Source organism: Callospermophilus lateralis, chromosome 5 (assembly GCF_048772815.1).
Source record: "Callospermophilus lateralis isolate mCalLat2 chromosome 5, mCalLat2.hap1, whole genome shotgun sequence".
In the NCBI taxonomy this organism is placed as follows: domain Eukaryota; kingdom Metazoa; phylum Chordata; class Mammalia; order Rodentia; family Sciuridae; genus Callospermophilus; species Callospermophilus lateralis.
Window position 1 is genome coordinate 13,490,791 of NC_135309.1, and position 13,919 is coordinate 13,504,709.

The window sequence follows — 13,919 nt, forward strand, 5'->3', positions numbered from 1 at the left end:
ATTTGTGTTTGGCAACTGGGTTCTATTGCCGGGGCCCACAAAGTGGAGATAAAAGGTGATCTCGTTGAAAGCGTTATCTGCCTTCAGAGGGTGGCCACGGGCTGCGTCGGGAGACCAGCGGCTTCGCTGGACCATCTTCTCTGGCACTGTGGGGCTGTCTTTTATGTTCTGCAGCTGAGGCCAGCCAGGAGGCGCCTGGGGAGAGTGTGTTACTAGCTGCTCACTGCCCTGACCTCTTGGCGTCTGTGGGGCTCCCAAGAAGTAGGCCAAGTAGAGAGAAGGGCGACCGTCTTGATGGTGGAAGTTCCAGTGTCTACCTGGGGCACACCAGTCCTAGGTCACAACCCTGCATTTTACCCCATAAAATAAAAAGGACCACGAACCCAGCTACCTACCTCCGAGACGGGCAGTGGTGTCCACGAGCAGGACAGGCAGTGTTTGGGTGCACGTGTCGTGTGCAGCTGGCCAGCCCAGGAACCACGCAGGTCTCCTGGGGTCTTGTCGACTATCTTGAAAAATAAACAAGAAAATCTGGGTTTTTACAGTGTTGGCCTAATTTAAAAATAAAATAAAGCGGGTCTGCAGGCCGCGCCTGACCTATGGGTAGGCGCTTCTGAACCATGGCAAGGGCGCAGGGATGAGGCAACGAGGTCAGAGAGGCTTGCTGTGAGCTCGGTGCCATCCCTTTCGGCTGGCTGACTTTGGACAAGTTATTTAATCTCTCTAAGTCAGGGCTTCCTGTTTGTAAAAGGGAAGACAATAACCATTCTCCCTCCCTCCGAGAGGTACTGTGGGGATTAAATGAGATAATGCAGGCAAGTCCTTTTCTCAGTCCCTGGCAAACAGTAAGAACTGAATAAATGTCAGTGATTATAACTATTTGTAATTGAAGCCTTGCATGAAGTATCATGAGAGGGAAAAAAAAAAAAATTCATTGCCCTGGGCTTTTTGTAGGATACACAGTCCCGGATGAGGTAGCTGCTCTGGGGCTGGTGAGATAATCACGGAAGAAATGAACAGATGAGTGAGTGAGGGGTGAGGAGGCCGCCTGCAGCCCACCACAAGTGATGGGCACCATCTCCCCGTGATGCTCCGTGCTGTGTCCATGCCAATCCCCTGGCCTCCTCAGACCTCAGGGTCCTCATCTGTAAGACGGACTGGAGGGCTGAGCTCTTCTTAGGGGACAATCTCTCCAACGTCTCCCCTGTTAGGTTCCAGGGGGCAGCAGCTACCCAGGGCCTGCAGCTCGTCTTGCTCCCACCTTTGATTCTCATCCGTCCCTGTTCTCAGGGGCTCCGGTGGGTGCACCTGCTGTCGCCCACAGGGGCCCTGGTGGATTTGCCAGGTGACGCTCTTCACCATCCAACCCACGAAAACGCCTTCACTCTCGAGGCCTTCCCTGGGCCCTGTTAGAGAACATGAACCTGGGGATCAGACAGGCAGGAGCTCAAATCCCGGCTATTCCTGGAACAGGTTCCGTGAACCCAGCAAGCCCCGTCATGACTCCAGCCGCCTCCGAGTCTGCAGGAGGAGGGGCGACCCTGGCCTCCAGCGGCCCTGCTCACTCCAGGACGCCCTCCACGCACCCTCCCGTCTCTGCTCTCTCTCGGCTCCTTTTGTTCTTCTTAAAGGCAAGATTTTATTTTTAGTATTTTTTAACCTTTTCTTTTGCTAATAAAAACGAGCCTAATAAAAACTGCTTCATGATGGAGAGGCCACCAGAGGCCCTCCCTCAGGGGCTCCGTAGGAATCTCTCTCCGTCTCCAGTCACAGAGGTTTCCCCGGGAAACACAACGCAGTTCCAATCAGAAGTCAGGCAAAAACCGAGTGCAGTTAAAATGACCCTTGAGAACCTTTTTGAAAACTTTTACTCCCAAGGTTTGTCATATCCGGTTGGGGATGTGTACTCTGCACTCGGGGGACAAACATACACAGTGTACACAGAGAGGCGCGGTCTATCAAGAATGGCATATGCAAAATAAGATTTCACAGCATTTTCAAGAGAGGCGGGGGGGGGGGGGCGTTGGGGAAGCGTGCAGCTGATATTAGCAGAGTCAAAGGTACTGGGGCACAACCACGCAGAGGCCACCGTCGGAGACATTAAGGTTCAGATGGTTGAGCAATCAGAGGGTACATGCTGAATCCATGACAGTCAAGGTTCCCATTCAGAGGATGGCTCCAAAGCCTGTGTTCTTCACCCCATGTCCCAGTGTCCGGGTTTTCAAGCAGGGAACGCTTTGAGCCACCAGGAGGACTTGTAGATTATCCGGAGGGAAATGGCTTTGAGAATGGGCTGCGACCTTTTCCACTCCCACCCTCTGGGTCTCGGGGGAGATTAGCCCCTCTGAGGGGTGAGACCCAGGAGCCTGTACTGGCCCAGGGTCTCCTGTGCCGCTGGCCTCCGGTAGCCTGCGGGAGGCGGGGACAGGGGCTTCCTCTGCTTGGCAAGCCAGGGACAGTTTCTTTTTTTTGGCCACTGATGAATGGTGATAATTGTTGGGAGATTAATTTAAGATTCTCAGATGAAAGATACTTACAGGAGGGCCAGGCCCAGGGGGGCGGGAGCAGGAGGGGGAGGGAGCCTGGCGGAGCCTGGTCCCAGCGCTGACTCAGGCTCTGACCCTGGGCAAGTCGTTGAACTTCGTTAGTTTGATTTTCCTCATCTGTAAAATCAGCCTAATGATGGCTCCCCTTCTCAACCACTTTGATTCTCAGATGAAAGCGCCCATTAAAGTGCACAGGATTGCTATTAATTGGGCCATTATTATTTTTATTATTAAATACATTAAGTCCACTAAACTTTAACTATGTTTTGACTTCCACCCGAGGGGCAGGATGAGCAGTTAGATATCAGATGAAGGGCCCTTCTGATGTCCCCTTGCAGGTAGGCCCCGCAGACAGTGCTTCCTGCCCAGAGCTCACCGCTTCACCTCCGTGAATCCCATCAGTCGCAGGCAAGGCTCAGAGCAGGTAGAGAGAACCGAGGGAGGACCCAGGTTCTCAGCCTTGACTCTGATATTCCTCCGGCAAACTGGGTCCTCTCTTTGCAAGACAGCTTCTGCAGTTTGACAGACCCTGTCCCCGCCTTCCAGGCAAGACTTACAGGAGACAGCTCTGGGCAAAGACCCCGTCTCTCCATGCCAGACCCCTCCCGCAAGGCCAACATCCGGTCTCTAAAACACCAGCTCCACGTGGAGGCAAGAAACCTGTTGAGAGCCACAGTGCCCAGCCAGACTGTGGCAGAAACCAATGCAGGATTGAATCTGAGAGCTCTGTCCTGTTTCTACACATCACAGTACTGCTAGAAAACACAGACATTGATACACACCTTGCACGCTCGTGAGAATAAAACCATGGGACAAACGCCCGGCCGTACGCCTGGCACCAAGTACAGGCTCAGTAAACCGTGTCCATTGTTATGATCAGAAAGCAAGCCCATGGCAAAGAGCAAACAAAATGAGCGCCCCCCTGCATGGAGAGGGGAGTGGACCTCTTTCTGGGTTTATGAGGTGCATGTATCATAACCATATGCAAGTAGCCAGACCTTCCTTTCTCGATAGCAACCCAAATTACCTGCGGAACGCACACTTGGTGACAAAATGCAGACAAGCTGAAAGGAGAAACCTACATGCCCCCCCAAGCCTTTCCACCTGGGGTGCCCACTGGAGAGCGTTTGGGTGCGTGTCTCCCACTTTGTGGCACTTTTGTCCCACACCACTCTAGGGGCTCTTGTGGCAGCTCTTAAGGTCCAGAGGGAAACAGGAAGCAGCCCCGAGCCCTGGATTCCCAGGGAACTGTCTTGCCTTCCAGCTCCTGGTGTGACTAATTATCTGTGTGGTGCCTCTGCTCTGACACTGCTTTCTCCTTTAGCTCACAAAGGCCTTGGGTCAAATCCCCTGTGTTTCCAGAACTTTAATTTTCTTGTGCACTATGCGTTTATTAGAAATACGTGAATTGCAACCCACGTGTACGTTAGAAAAACAGCCACCTGTTAAAAAAAAAAAAACAAAAAAAACTGCCTGTAGCGAGTGACAGTGCAGGTGGGAGATGTGGGTTTGAGGTCTTCCAAGAGGACTCTAGATTTCCAGCCCTAAGATCTCTGAAGGATCTGAGGCATCCTGTCTGACAGCCCGGGCTCCTCAGGATGATGTGTGCACAGTCTCTCTGCACGGCAGCTGAGCCCACTCCAGCCTCACAGTGGATCCCTGCCTTGGGGAGGAGTGAGTGGATGTGTTCTGGAAGGGCTTTTCCTGCACTTGCAGACCCAGTGTGCATTGATTGAGCACCTGCTGTATGCCATTCACCTTGCCAGGTTCTTGCCTTTGACCTGTGTCTAGTCTCAGCAGCCCTGTGAAATCTCACCTGCACATTTGTCAGCAAGGGCTATTCGCTGGGCCACAAAAACCCCTTTCATCCTCAGGGAAATGGGAATAATGAAACCTGCCCTGCTCACCTGGTGGAACGAGCCTGGGAATCACAGGAGGGTGTGCGCCTAGCATCCTGGAGAGCACAAACCTGTGCCCGAGAGAAACAGCGACCCACGGCTTCCTGCCCCTCTCTCTTCTCAGTTCCAACAAAATCTCCCTCGGCTATTAGATTATTGCGAGGACCTACGTTGTCATTTACACTGTCAGAGGCTTCCCCTCTGCAGGCGCCATCTTGTCACAACCCCTCCTGGTCAAACACACCAGGCAATCGCTCCTCTTGACCAGTGGGCAGAGGGCTAAGTTCCTGAGTCTGGAATCCAATTTCACTTCTGGGCAGAAGGAGGAGCGCATCCTCAAGAAGCTTGGCAGACTCCCTGGGGCTCCCCTCCCTCCTCTGTAAATGGCTGATAACGGGAGCTGCCACCCTGTGGTCTGTTGGGAAGAGAGGACGTGCCAAAATGTGCCGAGCAGTAGGCACACTGCGTGCGTGGCTCACAGAGGCAACGAGTGTGTGCAGTTACCATCCCCTCTGTAGGACCCGATGATCACCATACCCGCTCCAGAGAGGAGCAAGCTGAGGCTCAGAGGAAAAGGCCTGTCTGAGGCTGCACAGCTAGTGGGCAGCTTAGTGCAGACCGGGGGCATTTTAAATTCAGCTCCTGTCTCGGTTTAACCCTGCCTCCAAGAGCAGGAGGAAGAGGAGGAGGAGGAGGAGGAGGAGGAAGGGAGGGGTGCATTTGACCCAGATCACGCATCACCAGCTCTTGTGCAGGCTTTCTGCTTTCAAAAGCATTTTCATTCACAATCTCATGAAAGGCAGCTGCTGAGGTCACTGCCAAGCCTGGAGTATGCCTTGGGGTCCTTTGATTGTACCCAGCTCTAACACCTCAATGCTGCCTAAAATGTCCTGAAGCTTCACAGCCTGGTGACTAAAAATCAGGGTGCAGGATTTGAGCCCTCACATATGCGTCACTTGACAGTATGGCAGAGTATGTGAAATTAGGTTGTCCCCTAAAATGCGCTTCTGCACAGAAATATTCCACCTGCTTGCCAATCATGCCTCTGTATGTTTTCAGTATAGACACAACTAAGACATGTATGTGTGTAGCTGTAGATGTGGAGCATTTTATGGACATATGGTATAGACATGTACACGTTCGATCTGCCGTTGGCTACATCCAGGGAGGTGAACCTCGTGGATAGGAAGGACAACTGGAAATGATAATGGTCACTCAAGCCCCACTTCAAGCGGGAAGGCCAGGCTCCTTTGATGATACCCAGCCTGACACCAAGTAAAATTGTGTCCGTGGCTATTTCCTGGGCAGCCAGCACTTTCCTGATGTCCATGAGTCCCTGCCAGGGGTCTGTCCAGAGATGACTACCACAACTGCTTGCTCTCAGGATGCACATTACTCTTTTTAATATTTGAAATCACAACAGGTTTTGAAATCTCTGGGTAGTAGCAGTTACTTCCTTTCTTCCAGGAAAATGGCTGAAGCACCAGGGACAACTCGGAGTGAGAAGCCACAGGGGTCCCCTTTCTTGTTGCCTCCACCCCTGGGTCTGTTGCGTGAGTATCCAGGCTGCTGGACCCGGCCAGGAGGCTCCCGCCTGGAGCCTTCTGGGAATGAACTGGTGCCGCAGCGCCCTCTGGTGTCCAGGTGCCAGGCATGACGCTCTGCGAAGGCCACAGGGAAGGTCTAAAAACATCTGTCCTTCCTCCCAAGGACAGAACGCAGACGCAGCACGCATCGTGGGCATCTCGGGCTGGCTCCGTGTGCAGCAGTGTGGGTGACGGAACCCCTCAGCAGGCCCAGCGCATGGTGGGGCCCGGCGTGGGGTGCCTGCTCCGCACACCTGGGGAAGCCCAGGTTTCTGCTGGAGTTGCAGCAGCCCTACTGAGCCCCAGAGTGTCTGCGCTAAGTCTGCCATGCACAGGAGAGAGGGGATGCTGGGTACAGAAAAGGACCCCACTGAGAAACAAGGAGGGGGCCACCCCTTCTCTGCGCCCCTCCCTGCTCTTTGATCTCCTGGCGTCAGACTGGCGTCTCCAGGGTTGGCTCTGCAGATGACCCCGGTTCTGTGGGCTCTGTTTTCTCTCCAGGGCCAGGCTGCAGAATCCAGCCCTTGACACTGGTGGGGACTCGGATTCCTGAATTTGCTAGTCAAGTCTCTAAGCAGATCCAGGGAAGGGAGCAGAGTTGGCTGAATTCCTCTGAGACCCTCCCAGGCTCCCAGGACAGGGCTAATCCCATCTTCCGTCCAATCCGAGGCTTCAAACCCGCAGGCCCACACTTTTTAGCAGCACCATGTTGGCGTAAACTTCTGCATCTGTCTACTGCATTGGGCTCTTCAGTGGCCCTATTGTACCTGGCACATAATAAGTGCTCATTTTTTTTTTTTTTTTTGCTGAATAAATGAATGAACCAAGAACAAGGAGATGACTCAGAAAACCCTATGCATCAGAGTTTACCAATGGGGCAAGTTGCTGCCACAATCCTCACCGGCCCTAAGGTTGGTTGTGTGTCCAAGGTCTCTGCTGGAGTGGCTCTCCATACCTGGACACTCCTGCCCGGATGCCATCTGAGTGATGGGGATATCACTGGAGAGAGTGGGGATCCCTGAGAAAAATGGGAAGACCCTTGTTTCCAGGGTCTTGTCTGCAGGGAAGGTGCTAGACGCCTCCTACCCAGCAGAAACAGCATGGCCAGAGGCTGGTGCATCTCTGCATTCTTCCTGCCCGGCCTCGGGTCATCTTCCCTTCACCCACAACATCTGCCCCAGGGAAACTCAATGGAGGCTACGTCCTGAGGGGTTGTATCTCTTTGGGTTTGTTGGACTTTCCCGTTTGTTTTCTCAAGGCAAAGCCTATATTTGCTTCTTTTAGTTTCTGACCTGTTTACATTGGTGGTCATGACCCGCCCAGAAGACTGAGTTAGTTTATGGACGGGATCCACCCTCACAGCCGGGGTTTCCATCAGATGAAAGTTTGCATGTGGAAGATCCAGAGCAGAAGCCTTCATCAGGCCGTAAAAGCTCAATTGCCAGCCACCTTTTAAATCCTCCCCAAAGGATCTCGAGACCTTTTGAATCCGTGCAGCACATAGACAGCCTTTATTACACGCTGGCTCTGTGCCAAGAAGTTTCAAAGCACCATCTCATTTAATCCTCATCACAACCCTGTGGGCTGGGCATTGCTTCACCCCACTGTACAGACATGGAGACCGAAGCTCAGAGAGGTGAGGTAACTTCCTTGAGGTCACATGGCTACTGAGTTGCCAGGCTGGATTTCTACTGGGAGCTGTTGGATGTCAAAGCTTATCTCTTAATCATGAAGAGGACCAGATGAGGGTTGAGTAATGGAAGTCACACTCTTGAAAGGCGCTCCCGCGTGGGCAATCCACGCCACATCCTCCAGCTTTTCCGTGGACCTGGGAGCCTTGATTTTTATGAGAAGATACCAAAAGTTTGGTAATTGTTGAAACAATTGAATACTCCATGCAGGGTGAAAACACATCTGCTCTGAGGGCCACTGGGAACCCTGCTGTCTTATCATCACTGTTTCCAGTTCCATCTCTCTCTCTGCTCAGTCCTGCTGCTTCCCCTCCCCAACCGGGGGCAGGTGAAGCCGACCCCATACACCCCCTGCCATCCAGTCTTTATCCACCACTCTGTTCGCCTGAAGCTTACCCTGGGGTGCGAAGGAAAGGAGAAAATAGGACTGAATATTTGACCCCAAAGAGATCAAAATATCGAAATACCTGGATTATCGGGGCCAACTGAGTTTACTGGATTAAACTGGACTTTTTTGCTCATCTCTCCCACTGCTATCCAGCAAAGCAGAAGGTCGTAGGGGCGAGGGAACGCCCAGTGCGCATGCGCGTAACTTGCTTCTCTGCTCCCCGTTTTTGGACCAGTCTTGATCTGAAATGGCTGCGTGTGGCCGGGTGCTGATAGCGTGTGGCCATGTGCTGGCCAGGGTGGCCGGGTGCTGGCAAGTGTTTGGCCAGAGGTGGCTCTGGAGGGGAAAATGTCCCGGCTCTCATATGCTCTCTGGTGTGGCCGATCGCCCTGGTGTCAATGCGCCCACCATGGCCGCTGCGGTGCTGGTCCTGTGAGGCCCTGAGTGCTAACTGCGGGGGATGCTTGCAGCAGCCATCCCGGGCCAGCTGGGCACAGGCTCTGCACACACTGGCTGCATTTCTCACGAGGCAGCCATGACTTAAGCACTTGGTGGTACAAAGCGGTTCAGTGCAACAGGATTCCACAGCCCCTGCTGCGTTCCACACGGTGACCTGTGTCTGTGGGACACTCAGAGACGAGGCTCTGATCCATGCCGTGTAGAAAGCACAGAGCAACTGCAGAGTGAATCCTGCCCTGGCCGGCTGCACAAGAGAACCCCAGCTTATCTCCTTTCCTCCTGCGACCTGCATTTCAGAAACAGTGACATCTATGGGTCCTTGTCCTCTGGTCCTCAATCGATTCCTTTGTCATCTTTCTCCTAATAACCCAGTCTGGGTGTGGAAAGTACAAATGCCCGTGAGGCACACATAAGCCCTGGAGCATCTCTGGATTAGGTTATCTCCCTCCAGAGAGGAGGGCCTTGCTTCTGGGAGGTCACCAGCCTAGGGGGAAGTCACGTCTTCATCTGGGGGTGGAGCATTTGTTTGGCTGGGCATTTTGTTGCTACAGGACCAAACGAGGAAGACCTTGCTCTCACCCTCATCAAACAATAGAGGTTTTCTCATCTTTCTTAATAGAAAGATTGATCTGAGGCAAGCTAAGCTGTCTTGGATGGACAAAAAGACACCCCAATTTTTCAGTGTTGGCAGGGAATCTAATTTTTAAAATATGTTGTGTGATACGACGTGTAAGGACTAATAAAAACTCATTTTAGGCCAGTTGGGGCTCTCAGGCTGCCAGTGTGTGATGTCTGGGGTACTAGAATGCAAACGAGTGAGCCCTGTGCTTTCAGAAGGGGCCCAGGCCTGCTGTGGCTGAGGTCAGCGGAGGCCACAGAGCCTCTGAAAGAAGTGAGGGGGTCCAGACACTGGACTACCCGGCTCAGCCACGGGAGGGCACGCATCTGAATTCCTGCCCCCCTCGCCATTGGTTTTTCACTCTTGTTTCCAAAAGGGAAAGGGGGGAGAAGAAGGGAAAGATCGTATGAGAGGGAGCCGCAGGACCTGGGTTCAGGCCCCGGCTCTGCCACTTATCTGCCCTGGGTCTCAGTTTCTTGCAATATTACTCAAATTCCCCTCCTGGGATTCAAATTACTGGGATTAAGTAAAACAATGAGAAGACTATTACAGGGAAGTGACAGATTTTCAGGACTTATCACTTTAGAGGCAGGTTCCTCCTCTCTTGGCCTCTCTTCCTCTTGGCCCTGTTCAGACCTGCAGGTCATCTGATCTGTGGTGTTTCCAACCCGGGGTCCTTCAGTCTTTCCAGAAGGAGCCAGAGAGGCAGCTTCTGTCTGCCCCCCCACCACTTAGTCACTGAAACATCTGCCACAGGGGTCAGCAGGCTCCAGCCCAGGCAGCAGCGTGGCCTGACTCCATCCTGCGCTCTTGAGGTTTAAGAATTAAGTCCCCATAAAACGTCAATAAATAAAGAAAACAATGGACTCATCTAGTGTCACTTTAGACTCATCAGCATGCCAGCTTCCCCCAACGCTGGAGAAACAGGACACACTGAACTGTCAATTAACAAAGACGCCTAGATGTCATGCGTGCAAGAAATACCGCGTGTCGGGCTGCTTCCAGGGACACAGTGCTGCCCATACATCCTGGGATCTCTGTGGCTGTAGCAGCTATTTTAAACAATGACTACAAAAAAAGAGAGGGAGGTATTTTCTTTGGGGATTCAGTTATTTATGAAAGCAAAAAAACTGCAAACTAGTTTAGAAACACCCACCGTGGACTGATTTGGAGAAAAACCTTGAAAGCAAAGAGTTCACATGTCAAAAGACTGAGACAGCGGGGGAAGCCAGCCAGATGACACAGCGCTGAGGAAGGAGAAGGAGCAAGACAGAGAGAGGAGGGTGTGTCCAAGGGAGGCTTCACTCAGCCCACGCAACTGTGGTCCAAAGTTCTAGATTTTGATTCAAAATGGTACCTAAAGTTAAGCAAACCAGAGCAAAGCAAACCAAACCAAACATAGGTGCTTTTGAAGTGTTTCTATTAATTTTATTATCTCTGGAGAAGAGAACACTGACTTGATAGAAGGTGAACTAGCCTCCACTAGCCAGATAAGTTTAAAACTTATTAAATGCTCATCAAAAACCCAGTTGGTCATTGTTCTTACCTGATTCGGCGGCAGCAAAATGTCAGAATTCAAACCCAGCTCTTCCCTTTGCTCTCCCCCCAAATCCCTGCCTGGGTGGAAGCAAACTCCTTCCAAAGGCACTGTGTGTGTGTGTGTGTGTGTGTGTGTGTGTGTGTCTAGAGGGAAAGCTCATGCATAGCTATGTGTGCAAATTCTCTCTGAGCTTTCATCAGGGCGGAATTATATAATAATATCCTATGATTTTGCAAGAAGTTCAGCAGGGCTGTTTCTGGGGCTGTCAGCCAAGGCACTGTGCAGACAGCGAGGCGTCAGAGCTGCCAGTGGAAAGTGGATGCTAATTACCTAAAACAATGTGTGTAATAGGCAGGGAGAAAACCAGGACCTGCGCGCCCAGCCCCAGCCCCAGCCCCAGCCACCATCTATGACAGCGCCAACTGCAGAGTGGTTTAGCCTGGAGGAGTCGCAATTAGCCGGCTTGCAAATTAATAAGATCTTAGGAGAAGAAAAGAAAAGAAAAAAGGCTACAAGGGGGAAAGAATGGTGGGAAACTTTTTATCTCTGATTCTCGAGGAATATATTTAGTCTGCAATTACCTCATTAACAGCCCCAAATTCACTTAATATGTGCTGTGGACATCCTGCCCGGCCGGGGCTGTTGGGCACAGCACAGACCCTGGGGACAGGCAGAGGGGAGACAGCGTCTGTGTCTTCTACCTGCTTCTATCTTGAACCTGGATCACTTGTCTGGTTTGAGTTGGCAATTGCTAATTCCTGTGCTTAATTGTGCCAGAGCCACTAAAACTTCCCCAGGTGAACCCAACACAAATCTTCAGGAGTGAGAGCCGGCATGACTCAGCAGCACTGGTGACAGGAGCCTGCCTCGCCTAGGACACCGTAATTAACTCCGTAATCCTGTTGATCTTTAATAACAAGATGAATGTAACGAGTGGGTTGTTGGCTTTGTTCAGTGGAGGAGGCTTCTTCTCCTAATAAAAAGATGATTTTCTTCTTCTTCTTCTCCTCCTCCTCCTCCATTCTTTTCTGTTTGTTCTACTGGTAAAGATGCTTCAAGACTAAAGCTGACTTGGCCCTCAAGGACCTGTCTGATCATGTGCTTGTGAATGGGGTCGCTCCAGTCCTCTCAGTCCCAACTCAAGGGCTTCCCACATCCAGGGTGTTGGCTGTGACTACCATCATAAGAGGTGAACAGTAACAATCTAAATTCAGCCCCGTATTTCAGCCATGTAGCTTATTTTAGTCTCTGCATCAATGTGCAAAGGAGATTTTTTTCCATATTACAGGTGGAGGAATTTGATGCTCAGAGGGCTAAGAACTTCGCTCAAGACACAGCAAGAAAGTGTTGGGTCTAGGACACCTATGAGTCCTTGGCAGGATGCTCTCAGACCCAGGGAGATTGTTGTGATGATCGAGGTCAGGTCTATACAGAGGCCAAGGGGTCACTATCAAGCTCTCTGAGCACACTCTGCTGAATCAGGTTTCCAAGGAGGGTCAGTCTTGCAGACAGAGAAGACATCTGCCTAGAGAAGGCAATTTTAGCTCCCCTTCCTACAAAGCCTTCCTGCAAGCCTTCAAAAGATTGTGACCCCTGTTTACTGGCTGATTCCTCACAACCTACTAGTAAAACTTTATTAATTTGGCATGTAGCTTTACACTCTAGTAAAATTTAAGTCTCAGTGAGTGGATCCAGTATACTATAAGAATCGTTGGTAAGAATGGAAGATAGAGAGAGGCAATGAGGACCTTGGGAAAGAGCTGGAAATGGAAGATGGTGACCCTTTAGGCCAATTTTGGCCACTTGGTGATGTGACTAAGGCTCATCTTATGCAGCAAGGGAGGGCCAATGTCACATGTCCAAGGCGAGCATGTGGGACTGGATTTGGGGGTCGCAGAAATGCTGGTGGTTTATGCATGAGCCCCTGGGGGGCAGACCATGCCTGTTTGGCTCTGTGCTCTTACTAGCTCCAGTCCCTGGGGGCTTACAAGATTCTCGAAAATGTGTACTGATGAATGAATGAGTGAATGCACTTCTGCTCCTGCTGACAATGAGTTCATGCTACTCCCCGAAAAACAGCCAGTGTCTCTCCCATTCCTCAGGTCTGAGCATCCTATGACTGCCTCTCAGGACAGAGGGCTGTTTCCAGAAGCACCTGGGCAGGCTTGCCCTCACTCTCCTGAGCACCTTTCCTTATCTAATCCCTGGCAAGGGAAGTGGGGTCTTCTTGGACCCATGGTGTCATCGGCATGGTGTGAGGTCAGCTCTCCCTATTGACATGGCCTCCTGGGGCAGCATGGATATTTGAAGAAGAGGGAATAGGTATCGATCGAGGGGTCTGCCATCTGCTTCAGGTTAGGCAAAGCGTTGCTCCAGGCCGGCAGGGGAAGGACCTCCATGGATATTTAAGGGAACAAAGTAACAGCAATGAAGGCAGAGCTCCAGGTCGGCAGAATTCCAATACAGCGGGCGGTCACTTTGTCCCAACACGTTCCTAGCAATGACAGAGTTGTTCGTCAGTTGTACAGTTTTCAAGTCAAACACTGATTAAGTAGCTGGTAAAGAAGGTATTGCCCCAAATTCACGAGACCGCATGCTGGGTGCATCCTCAGAGTTAGCACAGAACAATAGCACGGGGCTGAGTCTCATGGAGTTTAAAGAGTCCAAACAGAGGCAGCCCTGTGCCCAGACCACGCCCACGGCCCAGGCCACGCCCACAGCCCAGACCACGCCCGCGGCCTAGGCCACGCCCATGGCCCAGGCCACGCCCCGTGCCCCAGCCCACACCACTGCAAGGTGCTGTGTTTTCTTAAATCTTTTATTTTAAGAAATCGTGGATTTTTTTCCTAAATTTTAAACATGATTGTAGGCATACGCCAGATCCTAATTTCATGATTGTTCAGGGATCACAATTACCACATTTAATCACATTAACAGTTGACATCAGAATTTCTCTTAAGTAACCTGCTTTTCTTAAGGGGGAAAAAACATTTAATTAGGAACAGAAGACAAAGCGCACGCGCACACACACACACACACACACACACACACACACACACACAAATTCCTGATTGTTTTGCATTAGGCAAAAGCAATTTTTTTGATAAAACGGGAGAGAGGAGGAAAGAAGGAGAGGTTAGTTAGAAATGGAGGTGGAATTTTTAAGAGCAACAGTGTGTTTTTAAGACACCA